Source organism: Octopus sinensis, linkage group LG9, assembly GCF_006345805.1.
Source record: "Octopus sinensis linkage group LG9, ASM634580v1, whole genome shotgun sequence".
Lineage (NCBI taxonomy): Eukaryota > Metazoa > Mollusca > Cephalopoda > Octopoda > Octopodidae > Octopus > Octopus sinensis.
The window spans coordinates 11,064,382-11,080,423 of record NC_043005.1 but is presented as its reverse complement, the minus strand read 5'-3'; the positions used below and the strand labels follow the sequence as shown (position 1 = coordinate 11,080,423).

At 37.5% G+C, this 16,042-nt stretch overlaps 1 protein-coding gene across 1 annotated transcript in view; it reads right to left on the bottom strand.

Moving 5' to 3' along the window:
* The window catches only part of LOC115215789, a 385,787-nt gene extending 370,056 nt beyond the window's left edge, over positions 1–15,731 (bottom strand). The window contains exon 1 of the mRNA XM_036505776.1: positions 15,109–15,731. The gene's annotated coding sequence lies outside the window, so the exon portion shown is untranslated. The remainder of the gene's footprint in view (positions 1–15,108) is intronic.
* Positions 15,732–16,042: the final 311 nt, after the last annotated feature.

The window sequence follows — 16,042 nt, the reverse complement described above, 5'->3', positions numbered from 1 at the left end:
AGGCTCGTGAGTGGATCTGATAGGAGGAAACTAAAAAATCCTGTCGTTTGTATATGTATATATATATATATATATATATATATATATATATATATAATATATATATATATATATATATATTATATATATATATATGTTTGTATGTATGTATACTTATATATACATATATTCAGTTATTCAGGAAGACATTCAAGGCTTTTTGATTTTTTTTTATAATAGCCTTCGCAGCTTTTCAGAAATTTTTATGCCTGCGAGACGTGGGTCACATATCGATACCACCTTAAACATCTGGAACGTTTCCATCAGATGTGCCTCAGACGGATCTATAGCATTAAGTGGAAGGACCGCATCAGTGATCTTGAAATACTCGAAGGCTTTCGGTGTGTATGTATAGAAGCTCTCGTGTTAAAGCAAAGGCTCAGATGGAGTGGTCATCTGGTCAGAATGGAGGATTCAAGGATGCCAAAACAACTCTTTTATGGAGAGTTAGCTAAAGGAGAACGACCTCCACCTAAACCAAAAAAGAGGTATAAGGACTTGCTGAAGGCTTCCTTAAGAGATGCTTGCATCTCTCCTGACACATGGGAAGGTATAGCTATTGATCGTAGCAGGTGGAGAAGGATTGTGCATGAGGGGATAGCCACGTTTGAGAAATCTTGAGTTGCACATGAGAAAGTAAGGAGGGATGTCAGGAAGAGCATCGCTGTTACACTTCCAGAAGGGAAGGGTCTTCCTTTGATTCTGACATGCAATGTCTGTGCAAGACCCTGCCTCAGTAAAGCTGGGCTCAAGAGTCATCTTCGTAGTCATAAAGCGAGACAGATGAGTGACAACCTGGCCACTGGTGGTGGTGTAACACACCAAACTAATCATATCTGTCGGGCATGTGGAAGAGAGTGTAATTCGGCAGGAGGACTTAAACGACATGCAAAGGTACATGAAGCCCAGTTACAACTCGTTAAAATAACAGTTCCGCAATGTAACTTCTCGCTTTGCAGAAAGAAAAAACAGCCAGACGGAGGGAAAATAAAATAACAGATGGGGTGGGGGAGAAACGAACACGCATTACTGCGAGAAAATTATTAAAAATAACCGTTTAAAAATATGGATGTACAAACGACCTCGGGCGAGCATCCACGAAATGTGAGCAAACGCATACGTGAGGTTTGGTGCACTCATGATCACAAAGCGAGTTAACTATCTACTTGGTGTTTGTAAGAACGGGGTGGTTAAAAATAAACTTAGGTCATCCATAACTTAAAGTAAATTAAATTATGTTAATGGTTATTCAAACTTCATTCCCATTGCATTGTGCGAAAGTACATTTATATGCGTGTAGGCATCTCGAGAGTCGTTCAGAAATTCTATTAATGATCTTCTTGTTAGTCCACAAAATAGACAGGGATTCCCCGGAGCAGAGACGGCATCTCATGGAAATTATATTTTATGGTTTCGCGTGTCTTACTATGGACCAAGTTATGCTGTACTTCGTTTTATCCTCCATCAGTCGCCATAGAAAATCGCCATATATGTAATGATCACTGTGAGCTACCAGGTGTAAACCATTCGTTTTATTATCCTATATATATATATATATATATGGTGGAGGCGCAATGGCCCAGTGGTTAGGGCAGCGGACTCGCGGTTTCGATTCCTAGACCGGGCGTTGTGAGTGTTTATTGAGCGAAAACACCTAAACAAAAGCTCCACGAGGCTCCGGCAGGGGGTGGTGATCTCTGCTGTACTCCTTCATCACACTTTCTCTCACTCTTTCTTCTGTTGGCCTGCTTGCTTAGCCAGCGGGGTGGCGTCATTCGAAGGCTAAAACAATGCGAACGCATTGTGACCAGCGATGTGTAACAACATCTGATGGGCTGGTCGGTCACGCGAATACGATGGTCTTGAAAATTTTAAGACAGATATTCCGAAGGCATTGATACAGACGCCTCGTGTATATTTGTCTCTCCCGGTTTCTTTACTGATGAAGTGTAACCCATGGTAGATTGACTTAACTTAATTTAATTAAGCTAGTTTACCATTAAAAACACCGAAACGATGCATCGTATAAAGATGAATTAGGGTAAACGTTTTTAAATTTTCACCTAATTTCTGAATTACTACTACTTAGCGGTTTGAGTTCTGGCTGCTCTTTCTAGTGGACGAATGGCCTATTAAGGCCATTCCTAAATTGTTTAATTTTATATATTTAGTCTTTGACTATTTTCTCTTTCCCACTAGACCGCTGGTAGCGATACATTTCTATTGAATTTTTTGCTACCCTAAATTGATTAATTGATAATTTTCTGACTAATTCTGAGATTGAATCGGCAGTTTATATTTACTGCTGATAAGTTGGCGCGAATACGATGGTCTTGAAAATATTAAGACAGATATTCCGAAGGCATTGATACAGACGCCTCGTGTATATCTGTCTCTCCCGGTTTCTTTACTGGTGAAGTGTAACCCATGGTAGATTGACTTAATTTAATTTAATTAAGCTAGTTTACCATTAAAAACACCGAAACGATGCATCGTATAAAGATGAATTAGGGTAAACGTTTTTAAATTTTCACCTAATTTCTGAATTACTACTACTTAGCGGTTTGAGTTCTGGCTGCTCTTTCTAGTGGATGAATGGCCTATTAAGGCCATTCCTAAATTGTTTAATTATATATATATATATATATATTGTGTGTGTGTGTGTATGTATGCATGGATATGTGCATATATATCTTTATATATATATACATACATATATATACATATATATATATATGTATATATATATATATATATATTATATATATATATATATATATATATATATATATAATACATGAAAAACTAGGCATACAGTTCAACAAACATGAATGTCCATGTTCTATCTGCGGTTAAATAATTGCTAAAAAAATTTGATTCAGAATAAACCATTAATGCTTCATTAGAACCAATCACAATTAACCGAAGTGATGTATACACAGACACGCACGCACGCACGCACACATATACACACGTGTATGCATCTATGTATATAACATACACACACAGATATATATATATATATATACATATATATATATATATATATATATAATATAGATATATATATACGTATGTATATATATCTATCTATCTTATATATTATATATATATCCCTGTATAAACATGCATGCAAACATGTGCACATAGACGGACATTATATATATATATATTATATTATATATATACACACACACACACATATATATATATATTATATATATATCTAACATATATACAATATATCATACATATATAATAATATATTTATATACATATATATATATATTTATATATATATATAACATATATAGTTATATATATATATATATATAGATATGTATATATTTCTTGCTGTTTTGTATGATTTACTGTTATTTCCAATGATTTGTTTCCAATATGTCTCGTTGTTGTTTCCTTTAATGCTTATTATTGAAATCTGATATGGAGGAAAACATTCAAAACGGGTTGATTTTTATTGTTTTACATTATTTTTTTCATAAGTGGAATGAGAGAATGACTACTCATAAAACAATTTTTAATGACTTTCGTTTTGCAGATTTGCTGTTATCTGAATCAAAACTGTAAATGTGAAAATGATATTTCGGCGTCTCCCTTAAGAGCTGTTAAATTTGAATAGGTTTTACATATTGTATTTATTTTAATTGATGCATCTCTAAATATATTTAATTTTTCGTGGTATGGTTTAATATCCCTTTTCCAATGGTTGCACTGCATAAACAAGCCGCCGATGCATTGCATACACACACACACACACACACGCACATTCACGCACATTCACGCATACACACACACACATGCACAGACACACGCCACACACACACACACACCACACACACACGCACACACATTCACGCATACACACACACATTCACGCACGCGAAGACACATCCACACACAAGCTCAGAGAATTTTATACATACAAGCATACATACAAATTCAGACACACCACCAGACAGAAATACAGAAATACAAAACTTAGAGAAAAATAATGATTAAATATTGGTCATATGTTACATATTTTAGTTGTTATAGATTCTAAAAAATGTTTATAAAACACTCTTGGACTAAATTAGGTGCTAATATAAATACCTGCGTCAAGGTGGCGAGTTACCTGACTTGTTAGTTCACCGGAGAAAGTGACTAACGTCATTTCGAACATCTTTACGTTCTACGTTCAAATTCCGCCGAGGTCGACTTTGCTTTCATCCTTTCGAGATCGATAAAATAAGTACCGGTTGAATCGTGGAGTCGATCTAAGTGACGTGGCCTCTTTTCCCAAAATACCTGGCCTTGTGCCAAAAATGGAACCAATAGAATTTAAGTCGGCGAGCTGGTAGAATCGTTAGCTTGCCGGACAAAATGCTTTGCGTTCTGAGTTCAAATTCCGCCGAGGTCGATTTTGTATTTCATCCTTTCGGGGTCCTTAAAATAAATACAAATGGAATCCCCGGATCAATGTAACAGACTTATACCCATCCCCGAAATTGCTGGGAAAACTTGAAGCCAATATAAATATCTAGATCTTGCAGAAAGGTCTTAGCCGAGTTTGGTCATTTGTTATGGAGTTTGAGGTGGTTTCTTAGGGTTACTGAATTGAATCGTGAGCAATGATTTAGCTCTCAATAGGTGAGATCATCGTCTTTGTCATGTCACCACAGTTCTTCTCCATCTCTGCCTCCTCCTCTTTTTTCTTCCACCAACTCATCACCCTCATCATTAGGATCATTTTCAGGGCAATCCTTACAATAAAGGAAACCATCATCATCATCATCATCATCATCATCATCGGCAGCAGCGGCAGCAGCAGCAGCAGCAGCAGTAGCAGCATTTTCAACACTACCACCTTCTTCATATCCCTATCTACATGATGACAACCACCATCGAAGTCATCCTTATCGCCACTACCATCATCATCACCATCATCATCATCATCATCATCATCATCACGACCACTACCATCACTACCACCACCATCATCATCATACTCATCATCCTCATCATCACCACCACCAACATGATACCATCATTATCATCATCATCATCATCATCATCATCATCATCATTATTGCGAAAATTATGTTTATAATCCTCAATATCACTATCATCGAATCATATGCTACCATCTAGAACTAAAAAAAAAAAAAAGAGAAAAGAAAAAAACGGCGGAACACATTTCAAAATGTATTCCTAGACAGACAATGCTCGGGGAAAAAAAAATTATAGATGAAATAGTCACGGCTTGAGCACCTTTGATCTTAGGTCTGTTCAATCAGGTCTGACACAGCGTCATCACCACCACCGCCGCCACCACCACCACCATCATCATCATCATCATCATCACCACCATCATCATCACCACCACCATCATCATCACATCATCATCATCATCATCATCATCATCATCATCATTATCAGCGTCATCATCATCATCATCATTATATCATGATCATGATCGTCAACATGATAATGATGATGATCGTCAACATGATAATGATGATGATCGTCAACATGATAATGATGATGATCGTCAACATCATCATCATCACCATCACCATCATCATCATCATCATCATCATCACCATCATCATCATCACCATCATCATCATCATCATCATCACCACCATCATCATCACCACCACCATCATCATCATCATCATCATCATCATCATCATCATCATCATCATTATCAGCGTCATCATCATCATCATCATTATATCATGATCATGATCGTCAACATGATAATGATGATGATCGTCAACATGATAATGATGATGATCGTCAACATCATCATCATCACCATCACCATTATCATCGTCGTCATCATCATCATCATCAATATCACAATTACGACGATGACGACGATGACGACGACGACGACCACCACCACCATCTCCATCATCATCATCATCAGTGTCATCATCATCGACGACCCCGGCATTGTCGTCGTCGTCATTGTCGTTGTCATCGTCATCGCCATCGTCGTCGTTGTCATCGTCTGCTTCATCTCTTTGGTGTAAGTCATATCTCTTTGATATCATTTATTACAAGCGATGTCAAAGAATCGTTTCCTGGTAAATATGACACCGTGTGGATATATGTGAGGTGAGAGTCAATATATAATAGGTATATGCGTGTGTGTGTGCCCGCGCATATGTGTGCGTGCGTGTGTGCTTGTGTATACATACGTAAACAGGTATAAGTGTATGTATATGTGAGTGATTATGTGGTTGTGTGTACCAGTGTATATATATTTACGCGAATGCGTAACAGTGGGAGGTGACAGATATGAGAGTGAAGTCATCGTTCATTAACATATTCTTAACTGTTTCTACGAAGTTTTTCTGCACACACACACACACACACAAGCATATACATGTCATAACACATTGTTTGTTTATACAGCTACCACGAGAACCGTTAGAGCGTCTGATTAGATACTTTGCAATATTCGATGTCACTGCTTTTCATATTCAGTTCAAATCTCATTGAGTCAACTTTTTTTTTCATCCTTTCGGGGCCGATAGAATAAAATATCAGTAAAGTATACAATGTGGCTCAGAAACCTGGACGTTATCAAAGAAGCTTGAGAGGCGGTTGGATGGAACCTACACTCGCCTCCTTATGAGAGCTCAAAATCTCTCGTGGAAGCGCCATCCAACCAAAATGCAAATATATGGGAAACTACCGCCTGTGTCATCTCTTGAGAAAGGTAAGAGAGTCCAGTTTGCTGGACATTGTTGTAGAGCTGAAAAAGAAGTAATTTCTACTCTTCTCCTCTGGAAGCCATCTACTCGCAATACCAGAGAGCGCACACTCTCCTACCCTGATGTAATCTCCAGGGATACAGGCATCAAGCAACAGGACCTCCGTAATGCCATGATGGACCGTGAAGTCTGGCGTAGCATGGTAAGTTCCATTGTCTCGACCACGGTCGAACAATGATGATGATGATGAGTGCAGGCACTGTAATCAACTGCCTGCCTCCCCGACTCCTTCCAAAACTGCTAGCCTTGTGACAATATATATATGTACATATATATGTATATATAAGTTCAGTAAAACTTTAGTTTCAGTTGAATATAGTACTTAAGTTAAAGGTACCAGAATTTGGTATGGTATTACCCATATAATTCAAGTTTGGGTGATTATAATCAAAATAAGCTACAAGGATATCCAAATATATATACATATACAGGGGCGGATAATCCGTCGGTCAAATGGGCACTGCCTGAGGGGCCCGCACTCTACATGTTAACTCTACTAAAATACATTCAAATACCCTCAGTCCGCCCCTCTGTGTGTGTATGTATGTATATATATATATACACACACACATATATATATATATGATTTAATTGGCAGTTGTTGTAAAGGGACTCTGGGGCAGAGAGTTTTCTTCGTTACAAATATTGCTGCATATATGCACATGTGTGTGTATATGTATGTAATATGTGTGTGTATGTACATATATATATATATATATATATATGTGTGTGTGTGTGTGTGTGTGTGTGTGTGTGGTGTGGTGTGTGTTTGGGTAGCACTTGTATGAGACGATTTCTCAAGGCCAATAACGCAATATTCGGTGTTGTAACGAGGCATACATATTTGGTGGGATATAAAGACTTTTAGCAGTAATACCGCTTCCGTCGCTAATAATTAATATATGAATACACACACAAATACACACACACACACTTACACAATTACACACGCTCACTCACACACAGTTTCTCACAAAGAAAACAAAAGCGTGTATTCAATTTCATTCCAATTTAGATTTAAATAGCTTTAAATGTTGGAAATAATGAAGGAAGCTGGACAAAGCTTTGAACAAAAGAAATCTATCCAAAAGTCCCATTGGAGATATGAGATTGCAGTCGAAGTGTAAAGCCGGTTTAGGAGGAAATTCCAAATAGATCCATCTACACGATTTACTATCAGCCAAAGCAGATGAAACAGTTCAGAAAAATTCCGGACGACAGCCGACATCGACGAGCCTCACTTATTTAGGGGTCACTAGAAGTGCTTTGCCAAAGTTCAAGAATATTTGTGCGTTGGCGTAGGCGTGGCTGTGTGGTAAGTGCAAGAATATTTGTGCATAGGCGTAGGAGTGACCGTGTGGTAAGTAGCTTGCTTACGAACCACCTTGGGCAAGTTTCTTCTATTATAGCCTCGAGCCGACCAAAGCCTAGTGAGTGGATTTGGTAGGCGGAAACTAAAAGAAGCCCGTCGTATAGATGTATATATATGTATGTGTGTGTGTATGTGTTTGTCCCCCCACCCAACATCACTTGACAACCGATGGTGGAGTGTATACGGCCCCGTAACTTAGCGGTTCGGCAAAAGAGAACCGATAGAATAAGTACTAGGCTTACAAAGAATAAGTCCTGGGGTCGATTTGCTCGACTAAAGACGGTGCTCCAGCATGGCCACAGTGAAATGACTGAAACAAGTAAAAGAGTAAAAGAGTAAAAGGGCAAGCGAGTCGTGGTATAGGAATTTCAAATCCAGACGTCCATCGCTTTTTGAACTGCTGTCAGGAAAAACGTTACGCTGTAGGAATTGTCCATGTTCTCATTGACGATGATCTGAACCGAAGAGTTAAGCTTGATGGCAGGTATTTGACATGATGTGTAGAAGATGCACACTTTCCAACAAAGTTTGTTTGGAGGGATGAAGTGGCGTTTTAATAGACTCTGTTAACCGCCATTATTGCACCTACTTACAGAGGACCTGAGAATTCAAATATTACGGGAGGCCATCATGTTAACTTATTAGAGCGTATTTTTTAATTTAATTTAATTTTTTTTACTCAAAAAGCAAAAGCAAGGCCATGTAGGGGGACATGGAGTTATGTACAGGGAGGGTGTTCATATACAGAGTTCAGGCCATTTCTGGTCAAGAGAGACTTTGAACCGAGCGGTCGTCGGCATCTTCACTATCTCGTCCAGTAGCTTATTCCACGGATCCATATAGTATGGCGCGGCTTATCATCAAAAGGATTCATTAAATCATTGTATTGAGAGTGGTGTCATTTACTTGAACTTGCAGTGACAATCTGTGATGCCAAGCATTCAAGATAACTTTAAAGATGTGGAGTTTTATTCCCAGCAGGACAGGACACGGTCACACTACTGTGAAATCAACATTGATGAGATTTTTCAATACAGGTGAATTGGATAAAAACGCTATGGTGAATACTCTCCGCGTTTTACCGGAGTTCACACAAACCAAACTTTTTTTTTATGTGGATACTTAAAAGATAAAGTTTATGATACAAGATCGGCAGCAGTCGACAAACTGAGTACAGCCACTGAACGAGAAGGTACACAAATACCTAACGAAATGTCTCCTGATGTTTGCTATTCTGTTGTTCCACGCTATGAGCAGTGTCTGGACCAGAACCGTCATCAGTTCGAAAATAAGCATTCATAACAAAAATTAAATTTTGAAAGTGAAAGATATTTTGATGAACACTGATTTTATAATCATTCGATGTGCGTGTATATTTTGTAAGGTATACACTATGTGTGTGTGTGCGTGCATACCATTATCATATATGAGAGATGAGCTCACTAGAACGTCAGTATAGTAGAGTTTATTGTAGTATAACGTCATGTAATCTTTAGCACACACCACGAATCATTTCGTGGCGTAACGTAATATTTGTGTGAATTACAACTGCTTCCAACCGTCTTCAATGAGGCTTCTCTTGAGACGGTTGTTATGTTCAGTACACATGTCAAAAAATAAATGAAATGTGGCATAACATCGCGCAACGATACGAGGTGTATCCTAGAGATTGTGTCATATACTCTCTATTTACTCTTTTACTTGTTTCAGTCATTTGACTGCGGCCATGTTGGAGCACCGTTTTTAGTCGAGCAAATCGACCCCAGGACTTATTCTTTGGAAGCCTAGTACTTATTCTATCGGTCTTTTACCGAACCACTAAGTTACGGGAACGTAAACACACCAACATCGGTTGTCAAGCGATGTTGGGGGGACAAACACAGACACACAAACATATACTCACACACACACACACACACACACACATATATATATATATATATGTACATACATACGACGGGCTTCTTTCAGTTTCCGTCTACCAAATCCACTCACACGTCGGCCCGATGCTACAGTAGAAGACACTTGCCCAAGGTGCCACGCAGTGGGACTGAACCCGGAACCATGTGGTTCGTAAGTAAGCTACTTACCACACAACCACTCCTACACCTATGATATACTACTACTACTATTTCAATTACACGTACACACGCACACACACACATGCTCGCACACACTAATACAGATATTCATTCATACATACGTACATACATAAATGAATACACATACGAAGAGGGTAGGTGGCTTAGTGGTTAGCGGTCTTAAGGTACTCAATGCGACCAAGGTGCGCGTCGTGTTTATGTACAAGGTACTCATTTTCTGTTATTCCTGTCTATTTAGCCGTAAATGAATACCTGGCTAGTGTTGGTGCGGCTTTCTCACCCTTTAGGTGTCACAAACACGATGGTCAACCAACAGTGGAATCGTCGAGAGGATGACTATGTCCGCTCTCGACTACATAGGTACCTAAAACAATTAGCGAAACAAACCTTGGTACCAGCTACCAGGTCTTACTCGCTTGCGAGTGACGGCTAAGCTCTGTGTGTGAGTCTGTCTCTGTGTGTGTGTGTGTGTGCGTGTGTGTGTGCGTGTGTGTGTGTGTGTGTGTGTGTGTTTGTGTGTAACTGGCTATTTCCTTATATCCACACAACAGACACACAGGCACACACATATATAGAGGAACATACATACATACATACACACACACAACACACACACACACACACATATTATATATATATATATATATATATATATATATATATATATATATACATATATATATATTATAATATATATATATATATAATATATATTATATACACATATATATATATATATATACACCACACACATATATATATATATATATATGTATGTATATTCGTAATATGTGCGTACGTATAGACGTGTGCGTTGTGTGCAAGTTTGTGTATAAAATGAACAATTAAATAAGTTGTAGAAAGAAGAAAAAAAAATCATGAATGACAGCGGTGCAATTTCCGGTGAGATTAAAACCAACAGCGAAAAGGCTAGCCATAAATAGAAACTTGAAAGTATTTGTGTGTGTTTGATGAAAACATCCACCACTCCGCTCAATTTCCTTCAATACTTTAAGCATCAACGATTTGAAGCTGAATATATATCCCCTCCCCGACCTACGTACACACACAAACATACACTCACGCGCGCAGATACTCACACGCATACTCACACACATTCTCACATACATATTCACACATAAGCACACACGGATTCTAAAACCCACACTCGTGTCTGTGTGTGTGTGAGTTTGTACGTATGTGGGTCTATACGCATGCATCTTAAATAATATCAAAGTAAATTTCATAATGCATGCTTCCATACACACGTACGCACATACCTACATACGTTCATACATATACGCATGTATGTGTGCATATATACACACACACACAAACATATATATATGTATTTATTCATTTATTTATACACATGCGCGCATATATATGCATGCATTTACATTTATTTGAAACATACATACATACACACAAACTCACATATGTATGAATGAATATATATGTATGTATGTATGTATGTATGTATGTATGTATGTATGTATGTATTATGTATAGACAAGTGTGTGTATTTATACAAAGTGAAATGTAGTTTGATTTTATTAAGAAACATACACGTTGTTTATACAAAAGGAATTATAAACACAATTCTAAATAAAATAAAATTTTATTAAAAAAAAATTATTGGAAATTGATAACGCTAACTGTATAAATAAAATTTTCAAAACGTGAAAACTGAAATTAGAAAATGGTAAAAAGGTGCATTATTAAATAGAGACGCGGGTGGGTGGGGGGTGCGTTGATGACAGTGTTGATGATGATGATGATGATGGTGATGATGATGATGACGGTGACGAAGATGATGATGATGATGACGATGACGATGACGATGATGATGAGGATGATGATGATGATGATGACAACGACGATGATGATGATGATGACGACGATGATGATGATGATGATGACGATGATGACGATGGTGGTGTTGGTGGTGACGACCACGACCACGAGTATCACGCGACAACGTCAACAAACAGTGTCGGCTTGCTACCATGAAGGCGAGGTTGACGGCAATGATGATGGTGATGATGAAGAGGATAATCGCGATCGTGATAATGATGGCAATAAATTCGATGATGGCGGCAATGACGATGAAGGAAAGAATATAATTACAACACTGCAACAACGAACGACAACAGAAAAGCACGATATTTGTATTACTCTTTTACTTGTTTCAGTCATTTGGCTGCGGCCATGCTGGAGCACCGCCTTTAGTCGAGCAAATCGACCCCAGGACTTATTCTTTGTAAGCCTAGTACTTATTCTATCGGTTCTCTTTTGTCGAACCGCTAAGTTACGGGGACGTAAGCACACCAGCATCGGTTGTCAAGTGATGTTGGTGGGACAAGCACAGACACACAAACACACACACACACACAAATATATATACATACACACGACGGGCTTCTTTCAGTTTCCGTCAACCAAGTCCACTCACAAGGCTTTGGTCGGGCTGAGGCTATAGTAGAAGACACTTGCCCAAGATGCCACGTAGTGGGACTGAACCCGGAACCATGTGGTTGGTACGCAAACTACCTACTACACAGCCACTCCTGCGCCTCGGTTTCAACTTTTGACACAGAGCCAGCAATTTCGAAGGAGGAGCAAGTTGATTACATAAACCAGGGCGTACAGATGTAGTTATTTTCTTGACCCCGAAAGGATGAATGGCAAAGTTGACCTCGGTGGAATTTGAACTCAGAACGTAAAGACGGGCGAAATACGGCTAAGCATTTTGCTTGGCGTGCTAACGATTCTGCCAGCTCGCCGCCATAATAAAAATAATAATAATGATAATAATAATAATAATAATAATAATAATAATAATAATAATAATAATAATAATAATAGTTTTCAACTGGCAATAACCACGCCTCGGATAACCCTCTTTAGATAAAGACAACACTCTTAAGTATGAAATAGCCCGGCTATGGAAAATGAAGAAGGTGAAGATAATGCCAATTATTGTTGGGTCCTTAGGAACGGTATCAGAAGGCATGAAGAGGAATATAAAAGTAATTGGAATGAAATGCCCAGTTGAACTATTACAAAACGTTTTCCTCTTTGGCACGGCCAGAATAATCAAGGAAGTGTTGGATAGGTGAAAACAATAAATAGTATGGTACCGTAGGCTGCAAATAGCAAACCCGCCACGCATGCAAGACTCCAACAAAACCTGTGATAGAAATAATAATAATAATGATGATGATGATGATGATGATGATAATAATAATAATAATTAATAATAATAATAATAATAATAATAATAATAATAATAATAATGATAATAATAATGATAATAAATGCCCTGATGTAGCACCAGACATTGGTTATCATGGCTTCTGATATAAAATGCTCAATGCCACAGATTTGCTAGTCAGTTGCTTGACCTTAACCAGATGAACATGTCCCTAAGTGGCTGACGATATATGCATCTCTGATCACGAGCAGAAGTAGTGAAAGATCATCATTGCCCTGATGCACTACCAAGCACTGGCTTCTGATCTGAACTGATTGGGAGTTTTATGTACATACAGTTCTATATTTAAGAGATGAGGAATTCTGTACATTATTTACATTATTTACATTCGACTGATATTTGTCCTCATCTTGTTTGTTGTTAACACAGCATTTCGGCTGATATGCCCTCCAGCCTTCTTCAGGTGTCTTGGGGAAATCCCGAACCTGGGTTCTCATTCCTAAAGTATTATTATTATTATTATTATTATTATTATTATTATTATTATTATTATTATTATTATTGTTCAGGTCACTCCTTGGAATCGAAATAGGAATCTTGGGGTTAGAAGCCCATGCTCTTAACCACTACGCCATATGCCCGTGGTCATATATTGTGCTGTGTTAACAACAAGCAAGATGAGGACAAATACCCGTCGAATGTAAATAGTATAAACAATGTAAATAATGTTATGTACATGTTTTGTTTTGATGAGCTACAACACATATTCTGGCTCAGTACCACAGATTTGCTTGTCACCTGCTTGACCGTAACCAGTTGATTATGTCCCTTGGTGGTTGATGGATATGTGCATCGCTGATCACAAGCAGGAGTAGTGGTGATGATGAATTATTTAGGGTTTGAATAATTCACCCCTGGAAGCATGGTTGTTTCGCTCATCATTCTTAAAGAGGCCTTATTCCGAGACCTTCTGAACGGAAAGGGCTACTCGACCTGGAGAAAATTATAACTGGGCTCCACCTGCAAGATCATGCGCTGTTTACTTTGAATGAGATCACCAAGTCGAGAACCTATGATTGTGACGCACGTGCCTGATTATACCCTTATCAGATGGGTTGTCATGATGGGTATATTTGTATATTTTAACCCAGTGTCACTTTGATGGCGTGCACTGCTCTCTTAATAATAATAACAACAACAACAACAACAACAACGATAATTATAATAATAATAATAATTAGTAAGAATAATGTTTTCCTCTAATGTCGTTAAGATTGTTATTCTTAATTATAACATTAATAGTATTAATAATGATAGAAATAATGGTTAATAAATTAATTGCATGGTTGTGTATATATGTATACGTATATTCGTGCGTATATGTGTGTGTATGTGTATGTATCTATGTGTATACGCAAACACACACACACACACATATATATATATATATGTGCATACACGTATCTGTGTGTGTGCGCGTAACATATATATATATATATATATGTATGCATACGTTTCTGTGTGTGTGTGGGTGTTGTTAATATAATGTAATATTAAGGTAATACAATGTAATATAAAATTTTTTGTTACCTTTTAGAAAGTTAGTCCATGTAAATTTTTCGTTAATAGCACCAAATATCGCAGAATTTCTTGTGAAGAAACAAAATCAGAGACTTTTTCATTCTCTTTTCATTGTGTTCATTTTACATCATTCTTTTAATATGTCTTTCAAAAAATCATAAAGATTATATTGTAACTGTTAAGGCGAACCATTATTTTCTCTTCCATATTCGTAACTTTTTTCTCTCTATTTTTCTACCCATAAATACATTTTTCACCTATTTTTTTAGTTGATTTTGATTGGAATTCATTCCATACATTTTTGTTGGGTTTCATCCATAATAGTACCTTTTTTTTTATTCTTTGCTTTTTTCTCCTTTTTGTTTCAGTTTTGGAATCTTTTTTTTTTTTTTACTTAATTTTGTTTTCTGTTTGTTAATAATTTTGAGAGCAGGTGGATATGGTACTGGAGGTGGAGACAAGTGGGATCGATTTGCGGTTGGATTTGGAATGAGTTTGTAGGGTTTTGTGAACCAATTATTTCGTATTAGAAAGAAGTAGTTTGTTTACGAAAATGTCTCCCATCCACAGCACCTTGCCTTCTCATCTCCCAGATAAAGAAGACTATTACGAAACAAAGAAAGGAAAAGAAACAGAAAACAGAGAAGAAACGGAAAAATTGCAACCGTAGAGGCTTGCACAAACTTATATATGTTCACATATATATTTGTATGTATGTATACATGTATATCTATATGTATAGTTGTATGTATGTATATATGTATATTCACTTGTACGCGCGTGCTCACCCAAGTACTCAAAGCAAATAACACGAACAACTATTCAAAGATCATTGAATAGTTATTGCTCAACAGATGGCGCTGGCGTATAAAGACCGCACTGATTGTGAGGTGTGTTAGTTACTTAAATGATTTTCTGTGTCAAATCAAGCACAAAAGAGACC